The sequence below is a fragment of the Synchiropus splendidus genome, chromosome 8 (assembly GCF_027744825.2).
Source record: "Synchiropus splendidus isolate RoL2022-P1 chromosome 8, RoL_Sspl_1.0, whole genome shotgun sequence".
NCBI classification, from domain to species: domain Eukaryota; kingdom Metazoa; phylum Chordata; class Actinopteri; order Syngnathiformes; family Callionymidae; genus Synchiropus; species Synchiropus splendidus.
In genome coordinates this window covers 441830-451911 of record NC_071341.1, presented here as the reverse complement: position 1 = coordinate 451911, position 10082 = coordinate 441830, and positions in this window count along the sequence as shown.

The window sequence follows — 10082 nt, the reverse complement described above, 5'->3', positions numbered from 1 at the left end:
CTTTTCAGCCTGAGATAAGGTGGGTTTCGGAACGCCAAACATAAAAGTGTTAATAACTTTGGAAAAACACTTCAGACAGTTTAGATTTGATGGGCAACTACTAGAAAGACCCTTTCTGCTATAGTGGCAGGTTAAAATTTCATGTTCTGAAGCTTCCCTGAAAAGTTATGGCACAATGCACAAAAACGCTTTTCAGCCTGAGATAAGGTGGGTTTCGGAACGCCAAACATAAAAGTGTTGATAACTTTCGAAAAACACTTCAGAGAGCTTAGATTTGATGTGCACCTACTAGAAAGACCCTTTCTGCTATAGTGGGAGGTTAAAATTTCATGTTCTGAAGCTTCCCTGAAAAGTTATGGCACAATGCGTATAAACGCTTTTCAGCCTGAGATAAGGTGGGTTTCGGAACGCCAAACATAAAAGTGTTGATAACTTTGGAAAAACACTTCAGACAGCTTAGATTTGATGTGCAACAACTAGAAAGACCCTTTCTGCTATAGTGGGAGGTTAAAATTTCATGTTCTGAAGCTTCCCTGAAAAGTTATGGCACAATGCACAAAAACGCTTTTCAGCCTGAGATAAGGTGGGTTTCGGAACGCCAAACATAAAAGTGTTGATAACTTTGGAAAAACACTTCAGACAGTTTAGATTTGATGTACAACTACTAGAAAGACCCTTTCTGCTATAGTGGGAGGTTAAAATTTCATGTTCTGAAGCTTTCCTGAAAAGTTATGGCACAATGCACAAAAACGCTTTTCAGCCTGAGATAAGGTGGGTTTCGGAACGCCAAACATAAAAGTGTTGATAACTTTTGAAAAACACTTCAGACAGCTTAGATTTGATGTGCAACTACTAGAAAGACCCTTTCTGCTATAGTGGGAGGTTAAAATTTCATGTTCTGAAGCTTCCCTGAAAAGTTATGGCACAATGCACAAAAACGCTTTTCAGCCTGAGATAAGGTGGGTTTCGGAACGCCAAACATAAAAGTGTTGATAACTTTGGAAAAACACTTCAGACAGCTTAGATTTGATGTGCAACAACTAGAAAGACCCTTTCTGCTATAGTGGGAGGTTAAAATTTCATGTTCTGAAGCTTCCCTGAAAAGTTATGGCACAATGCACAAAAACGCTTTTCAGCCTGAGATAAGGTGGGTTTCGGAACGCCAAACATAAAAGTGTTGATAACTTTGGAAAAACACTTCAGACAGTTTAGATTTGATGTACAACTACTAGAAAGACCCTTTCTGCTATAGTGGGAGGTTAAAATTTCATGTTCTGAAGCTTTCCTGAAAAGTTATGGCACAATGCACAAAAACGCTTTTCAGCCTGAGATAAGGTGGGTTTCGGAACGCCAAACATAAAAGTGTTGATAACTTTTGAAAAACACTTCAGACAGCTTAGATTTGATGTGCAACTACTAGAAAGACCCTTTCTGCTATAGTGGGAGGTTAAAATTTCATGTTCTGAAGCTTCCCTGAAAAGTTATGGCACAATGCACAAAAACGCTTTTCAGCCTGAGATAAGGTGGGTTTCGGAACGCCAAACATAAAAGTGTTGATAACTTTGGAAAAACACTTCAGACAGTTTAGATTTGATGTGCAACTATTAGAAAGACCCTTTCTGCTATAGTGGCAGGTTAAAATTTCATGTTCTGAAGCTTCCCTGAAAAGTTATGGCACAATGCACAAAAACGCTTTTCAGCCTGAGATAAGGTGGGTTTCGGAACGCCAAACATAAAAGTGTTGATAACTTTCGATAAACACTTCAGAGAGCTTAGATTTGATGTGCACCTACTAGAAAGACCCTTTCTGCTATAGTGGGAGGTTAAAATTTCATGTTCTGAAGCTTCCCTGAAAAGTTATGGCACAATGCGTAAAAACGCTTTTCAGCCTGAGATAAGGTGGGTTTCGGAACGCCAAACATAAAAGTGTTGATAACTTTGGAAAAACACTTCAGACAGTTTAGATTTGATGTGCAACTACTAGAAAGACCCTTTCTGCTATAGTGGGAGGTTAAAATTTCATGTTCTGAAGCTTCCCTGAAAAGTTATGGCACAATGCACAAAAACGCTTTTCAGCCTGAGATAAGGTGGGTTTCGGAACGCCAAACATAAAAGTGTTAATAACTTTGGAAAAACACTTCAGACAGTTTAGATTTGATGTGCAACTACTAGAAAGACCCTTTCTGCTATAGTGGGAGGTTAAAATTTCATGTTCTGAAGCTTCCCTGAAAAGTTATGGCACAATGCACAAAAACGCTTTTCAGCCTGAGATAAGGTGGGTTTCGGAACGCCAAACATAAAAGTGTTAATAACTTTGGAAAAACACTTCAGACAGTTTAGATTTGATGTGCAACTACTAGAAAGACCCTTTCTGCTATAGTGGCAGGTTAAAATTTCATGTTCTGAAGCTTCCCTGAAAAGTTATGGCACAATGCACAAAAACGCTTTTCAGCCTGAGATAAGGTGGGTTTCGGAACGCCAAACATAAAAGTGTTGATAACTTTTGAAAAACACTTCAGACAGCTTAGATTTGATGTGCAACTACTAGAAAGACCATTTCTGCTATAGTGGGAGGTTAAAATTTCATGTTCTGAAGCTTTCCTGAAAAGTTATGGCACAATGCACAAAAACGCTTTTCAGCCTGAGATAAGGTGGGTTTCGGAACGCCAAACATAAAAGTGTTGATAACTTTTGAAAAACACTTCAGACAGCTTAGATTTGATGTGCAACTACTAGAAAGACCCTTTCTGCTATAGTGGGAGGTTAAAATTTCATGTTCTGAAGCTTCCCTGAAAAGTTATGGCACAATGCACAAAAACGCTTTTCAGCCTGAGATAAGGTGGGTTTCGGAACGCCAAACATAAAAGTGTTGATAACTTTGGAAAAACACTTCAGACAGTTTAGATTTGATGTGCAACTACTAGAAAGACCCTTTCTGCTATAGTGGGAGGTTAAAATTTCATGTTCTGAAGCTTCCCTGAAAAGTTATGGCACAATGCACAAAAACGCTTTTCAGCCTGAGATAAGGTGGGTTTCGGAACGCCAAACATAAAAGTGTTAATAACTTTGGAAAAACACTTCAGACAGTTTAGATTTGATGTGCAACTACTAGAAAGACCCTTTCTGCTATAGTGGCAGGTTAAAATTTCATGTTCTGAAGCTTCCCTGAAAAGTTATGGCACAATGCACAAAAACGCTTTTCAGCCTGAGATAAGGTGGGTTTCGGAACGCCAAACATAAAAGTGTTGATAACTTTCGAAAAACACTTCAGAGAGCTTAGATTTGATGTGCACCTACTACAAAGACCCTTTCTGCTATAGTGGGAGGTTAAAATTTCATGTTCTGAAGCTTCCCTGAAAAGTTATGGCACAATGCGTAAAAACGCTTTTCAGCCTGAGATAAGGTGGGTTTCGGAACGCCAAACATAAAAGTGTTGATAACTTTTGAAAAACACTTTAGACAGCTTAGATTTGATGTGCAACTACTAGAAAGACCCTTTCTGCTATAGTGGGAGGTTAAAATTTCATGTTCTGAAGCTTCCCTGAAAAGTTATGGCACAATGCACAAAAACGCTTTTCAGCCTGAGATAAGGTGGGTTTCGGAACGCCAAACATAAAAGTGTTAATAACTTTGGAAAAACACTTCAGACAGTTTAGATTTGATGTGCAACTACTAGAAAGACCCTTTCTGCTATAGTGGCAGGTTAAAATTTCATGTTCTGAAGCTTCCCTGAAAAGTTATGGCACAATGCACAAAAACGCTTTTCAGCCTGAGATAAGGTGGGTTTCGGAACGCCAAACATAAAAGTGTTGATAACTTTCGAAAAACACTTCAGAGAGCTTAGATTTGATGTGCACCTACTAGAAAGACCCTTTCTGCTATAGTGGGAGGTTAAAATTTCATGTTCTGAAGCTTCCCTGAAAAGTTATGGCACAATGCGTAAAAACGCTTTTCAGCCTGAGATAAGGTGGGTTTCGGAACGCCAAACATAAAAGTGTTGATAACTTTGGAAAAACACTTCAGACAGCTTAGATTTGATGTGCAACTACTAGAAAGACCCTTTCTGCTATAGTGGGAGGTTAAAATTTCATGTTCTGAAGCTTCCCTGAAAAGTTATGGCACAATGCACAAAAACGCTTTTCAGCCTGAGATAAGGTGGGTTTCGGAACGCCAACATAAAAGTGTTGATACCTATGGAAAAACACTTCAGACAGTTTAGATTTGATGTGCAACTACTAGAAAGACCCTTTCTGCTATAGTGGGAGGTTAAAATTTCATGTTCTGAAGCTTTCCTGAAAAGTTATGGCACAATGCACAAAAACGCTTTTCAGCCTGAGATAAGGTGGGTTTCGGAACGCCAAACATAAAAGTGTTGATAACTTTTGAAAAACACTTCAGACAGCATAGATTTGATGTGCAACTACTAGAAAGACCCTTTCTGCTATAGTGGGAGGTTAAAATTTCATGTTCTGAAGCTTCCCTGAAAAGTTATGGCACAATGCACAAAAACGCTTTTCAGCCTGAGATAAGGTGGGTTTCGGAACGCCAAACATAAAAGTGTTGATAACTTTGGAAAAACACTTCAGACAGTTTAGATTTGATGTGCAACTACTAGAAAGACCCTTTCTGCTATAGTGGCAGGTTAAAATTTCATGTTCTGAAGCTTCCCTGAAAAGTTATGGCACAATGCACAAAAACGCTTTTCAGCCTGAGATAAGGTGGGTTTCGGAACGCCAAACATAAAAGTGTTGATAACTTTCGAAAAACACTTCAGAGAGCTTAGATTTGATGTGCACCTACTAGAAAGACCCTTTCTGCTATAGTGGGAGGTTAAAATTTCATGTTCTGAAGCTTCCCTGAAAAGTTATGGCACAATGCGTAAAAACGCTTTTCAGCCTGAGATAAGGTGGGTTTCGGAACGCCAAACATAAAAGTGTTGATAACTTTGGAAAAACACTTCAGACAGCTTAGATTTGATGTGCAACTACTAGAAAGACCCTTTCTGCTATAGTGGGAGGTTAAAATTTCATGTTCTGAAGCTTCCCTGAAAAGTTATGGCACAATGCACAAAAACGCTTTTCAGCCTGATATAAGGTGGGTTTCGGAACGCCAAACATAAAAGTGTTGATAACTTTGGAAAAACACTTCAGACAGTTTAGATTTGATGTGCAACTACTAGAAAGACCCTTTCTGCTATAGTGGGAGGTTAAAATTTCATGTTCTGAAGCTTTCCTGAAAAGTTATGGCACAATGCACAAAAACGCTTTTCAGCCTGAGATAAGGTGGGTTTCGGAACGCCAAACATAAAAGTGTTGATAACTTTTGAAAAACACTTCAGACAGCTTAGATTTGATGTGCAACTACTAGAAAGACCCTTTCTGCTATAGTGGGAGGTTAAAATTTCATGTTCTGAAGCTTCCCTGAAAAGTTATGGCACAATGCACAAAAACGCTTTTCAGCCTGAGATAAGGTGGGTTTCGGAACGCCAAACATAAAAGTGTTGATAACTTTGGAAAAACACTTCAGACAGTTTAGATTTGATGTGCAACTACTAGAAAGACCCTTTCTGCTATAGTGGGAGGTTAAAATTTCATGTTCTGAAGCTTTCCTGAAAAGTTATGGCACAATGCACAAAAACGCTTTTCAGCCTGAGATAAGGTGGGTTTCGGAACGCCAAACATAAAAGTGTTGATAACTTTGGAAAAACACTTCAGACAGTTTAGATTTGATGTGCAACTACTAGAAAGACCCTTTCTGCTATAGTGGGAGGTTAAAATTTCATGTTCTGAAGCTTCCCTGAAAAGTTATGGCACAATGCACAAAAACGCTTTTCAGCGTGAGATAAGGTGGGTTTCGGAACGCCAAACATAAAAGTGTTAATAACTTTGGAAAAACACTTCAGACAGTTTAGATTTGATGTGCAACTTCTAGAAAGACCCTTTCTGCTATAGTGGGAGGTTAAAATTTCATGTTCTGAAGCTTCCCTGAAAAGTTATGGCACAATGCACAAAACGCTTTTCAGCCTGAGATAAGGTGGGTTTCGGAACGCCAAACATAAAAGTGTTGATAACTTTGGAAAAACACTTCAGAGAGCTTAGATTTGATGTGCACCTACTAGAAAGACCCTTTCTGCGATAGTGGGAGGTTAAAATTTCATGTTCTGAAGCTTCCCTGAAAAGTTATGGCACAATGCGTAAAAACGCTTTTCAGCCTGAGATATGGTGTGTTTCGGAACGCCAAACATAAAAGTGTTGATAACTTTGGAAAAACACTTCAGACAGTTTAGATTTGATGTGCAACTACTAGAAAGACCCTTTCTGCTATAGTGGGAGGTTAAAATTTCATGTTCTGAAGCTTTCCTGAAAAGTTATGGCACAATGCACAAAAACGCTTTTCAGCCTGAGATAAGGTGGGTTTCGGAACGCCAAACATAAAAGTGTTGATAACTTTTGAAAAACACTTCAGACAGCTTAGATTTGATGTGCAACTACTAGAAAGACCCTTTCTGCTATAGTGGGAGGTTAAAATTTCATGTTCTGAAGCTTCCCTGAAAAGTTATGGCACAATGCACAAAAACGCTTTTCAGCCTGAGATAAGGTGGGTTTCGGAACGCCAAACATAAAAGTGTTGATAACTTTGGAAAAACACTTCAGACAGTTTAGATTTGATGTGCAACTACTAGAAAGACCCTTTCTGCTATAGTGGGAGGTTAAAATTTCATGTTCTGAAGCTTTCCTGAAAAGTTATGGCACAATGCACAAAAACGCTTTTCAGCCTGAGATAAGGTGGGTTTCGGAACGCCAAACATAAAAGTGTTGATAACTTTTGAAAAACACTTCAGACAGCTTAGATTTGATGTGCAACTACTAGAAAGACCCTTTCTGCTATAGTGGGAGGTTAAAATTTCATGTTCTGAAGCTTCCCTGAAAAGTTATGGCACAATGCACAAAAACGCTTTTCAGCCTGAGATAAGGTGGGTTTCGGAACGCCAAACATAAAAGTGTTGATAACTTTGGAAAAACACTTCAGACAGTTTAGATTTGATGTGCAACTACTAGAAAGACCCTTTCTGCTATAGTGGGAGGTTAAAATTTCATGTTCTGAAGCTTCCCTGAAAAGTTATGGCACAATGCACAAAAACGCTTTTCAGCCTGAGATAAGGTGGGTTTCGGAACGCCAAACATAAAAGTGTTAATAACTTTGGAAAAACACTTCAGACAGTTTAGATTTGATGTGCAACTACTAGAAAGACCCTTTCTGCTATAGTGGGAGGTTAAAATTTCATGTTCTGAAGCTTCCCTGAAAAGTTATGGCACAATGCACAAAAACGCTTTTCAGCCTGAGATAAGGTGGGTTTCGGAACGCCAAACATAAAAGTGTTGATAACTTTGGAAAAACACTTCAGAGAGCTTAGATTTGATGTGCACCTACTAGAAAGACCCTTTCTGCGATAGTGGGAGGTTAAAATTTCATGTTCTGAAGCTTCCCTGAAAAGTTATGGCACAATGCGTAAAAACGCTTTTCAGCCTGAGATAAGGTGGGTTTCGGAACGCCAAACATAAAAGTGTTGATAACTTTGGAAAAACACTTCAGACAGTTTAGATTTGATGTGCAACTACTAGAAAGACCCTTTCTGCTATAGTGGGAGGTTAAAATTTCATGTTCTGAAGCTTTCCTGAAAAGTTATGGCACAATGCACAAAAACGCTTTTCAGCCTGAGATAAGGTGGGTTTCGGAACGCCAAACATAAAAGTGTTGATAACTTTTGAAAAACACTTCAGACAGCTTAGATTTGTTGTGCAACTACTAGAAAGACCCTTTCTGCTATAGTGGGAGGTTAAAATTTCATGTTCTGAAGCTACCCTGAAAAGTTATGGCACAATGCACAAAAACGCTTTTCAGCCTGAGATAAGGTGGGTTTCGGAACGCCAAACATAAAAGTGTTGATAACTTTGGAAAAACACTTCAGACAGTTTAGATTTGATGTGCAACTACTAGAAAGACCCTTTCTGCTATAGTGGGAGGTTAAAATTTCATGTTCTGAAGCTTCCCTGAAAAGTTATGGCACAATGCACAAAAACGCTTTTCAGCCTGAGATAAGGTGGGTTTCGGAACGCCAAACATAAAAGTGTTAATAACTTTGGAAAAACACTTCAGACAGTTTAGATTTGATGTGCAACTACTAGAAAGACCCTTTCTGCTATAGTGGCAGGTTAAAATTTCATGTTCTGAAGCTTCCCTGAAAAGTTATGGCACAATGCACAAAAACGCTTTTCAGCCTGAGATAAGGTGGGTTTCGGAACGCCAAACATAAAAGTGTTGATAACTTTTGAAAAACACTTCAGACAGCTTAGATTTGATGTGCAACTACTAGAAAGACCATTTCTGCTATAGTGGGAGGTTAAAATTTCATGTTCTGAAGCTTTCCTGAAAAGTTATGGCACAATGCACAAAAACGCTTTTCAGCCTGAGATAAGGTGGGTTTCGGAACGCCAAACATAAAAGTGTTGATAACTTTTGAAAAACACTTCAGACAGCTTAGATTTGATGTGCAACTACTAGAAAGACCCTTTCTGCTATAGTGGGAGGTTAAAATTTCATGTTCTGAAGCTTCCCTGAAAAGTTATGGCACAATGCACAAAAACGCTTTTCAGCCTGAGATAAGGTGGGTTTCGGAACGCCAAACATAAAAGTGTTGATAACTTTGGAAAAACACTTCAGACAGTTTAGATTTGATGTGCAACTACTAGAAAGACCCTTTCTGCTATAGTGGGAGGTTAAAATTTCATGTTCTGAAGCTTCCCTGAAAAGTTATGGCACAATGCACAAAAACGCTTTTCAGCCTGAGATAAGGTGGGTTTCGGAACGCCAAACATAAAAGTGTTAATAACTTTGGAAAAACACTTCAGACAGTTTAGATTTGATGTGCAACTACTAGAAAGACCCTTTCTGCTATAGTGGCAGGTTAAAATTTCATGTTCTGAAGCTTCCCTGAAAAGTTATGGCACAATGCACAAAAACGCTTTTCAGCCTGAGATAAGGTGGGTTTCGGAACGCCAAACATAAAAGTGTTGATAACTTTCGAAAAACACTTCAGAGAGCTTAGATTTGATGTGCACCTACTACAAAGACCCTTTCTGCTATAGTGGGAGGTTAAAATTTCATGTTCTGAAGCTTCCCTGAAAAGTTATGGCACAATGCGTAAAAACGCTTTTCAGCCTGAGATAAGGTGGGTTTCGGAACGCCAAACATAAAAGTGTTGATAACTTTTGAAAAACACTTTAGACAGCTTAGATTTGATGTGCAACTACTAGAAAGACCCTTTCTGCTATAGTGGGAGGTTAAAATTTCATGTTCTGAAGCTTCCCTGAAAAGTTATGGCACAATGCACAAAAACGCTTTTCAGCCTGAGATAAGGTGGGTTTCGGAACGCCAAACATAAAAGTGTTGATAACTTTCGAAAAACACTTCAGAGAGCTTAGATTTGATGTGCACCTACTAGAAAGACCCTTTCTGCTATAGTGGGAGCTTAAAATTTCATGTTCTGAAGCTTCCCTGAAAAGTTATGGCACAATGCGTAAAAACGCTTTTCAGCCTGAGATAAGGTGGGTTTCGGAACGCCAAACATAAAAGTGTTGATAACTTTGGTAAAACACTTCAGACAGCTTAGATTTGATGTGCAACTACTAGAAAGACCCTTTCTGCTATAGTGGGAGGTTAAAATTTCATGTTCTGAAGCTTCCCTGAAAAGTTATGGCACAATGCACAAAAACGCTTTTCAGCCTGAGATAAGGTGGGTTTCGGAACGCCAAACATAAAAGTGTTGATAACTTTGGAAAAACACTTCAGACAGTTTAGATTTGATGTGCAACTACTAGAAAGACCCTTTCTGCTATAGTGGGAGGTTAAAATTTCATGTTCTGAAGCTTTCCTGAAAAGTTATGGCACAATGCACAAAAACGCTTTTCAGCCTGAGATAAGGTGGGTTTCGGAACGCCAAACATAAAAGTGTTGATAACTTTTGAAAAACACTTCAGACAGCTTAGATTTGATGTGCAACTACTAGAAAGACCCTTTCTGCT